This window comes from Penaeus monodon, chromosome 3 (assembly GCF_015228065.2).
Source record: "Penaeus monodon isolate SGIC_2016 chromosome 3, NSTDA_Pmon_1, whole genome shotgun sequence".
Lineage (NCBI taxonomy): Eukaryota > Metazoa > Arthropoda > Malacostraca > Decapoda > Penaeidae > Penaeus > Penaeus monodon.
Window position 1 is genome coordinate 5,196,177 of NC_051388.1, and position 623 is coordinate 5,196,799.

Below are 623 nucleotides of genomic sequence, written 5' to 3' on the forward strand. Positions count from 1 at the left end.
CCTCTCCTCTCCTCTCCTTCCCTCCCCCTCCCTTCCCTGGAGTTACGAGGACCGCTCCGGCGCGAGGATCTGAGACCGCATATAGTTAGTCTGTAATTAACTTTACATAATAGGCCATAAGCGCAAGCTAACAGATATTACACCGAGGTCCGAGTCTCCCGCGAATGGGCGCCCAAAACCCTCTTCGGGCGGGCGGGGGGGGGGGGGTCTTTTTATTAGATTTGTTCTGTTATTGGCATCTTTTTCGATTTTTTTCATATTCTCTTTTTTTCTTTCTTTCCTTCTCTCTCTCTCTCAATTTCGCATTTCCTTAACCTTATCCTCTCCTCTTCCTCTACCCTATCCTTCTCTCCCCCCCTCCTTCCTTCTCTCCTTCCCTTCCCCCTTCCTCCCCCCTTGCTTGTCCCTCCCATCCCTCACCTCCCCTCCCCTTTTCCCTCCCTCCCTTCCCTGCATCTACGTTCCTCCCTATCTCCCTCCCTTCCCCCTCACCCCTCTTCCTCAACCCAATTTCTCCCTCCCTCCTCCTTCCTTCCCTTCCCTCCTTTCCTCTCATCCACCCAAGTCCCTCCCTGCCTCAAATTCCCGTCTTCATTTCCCCTCATCTCCCATGGGACGGAGGC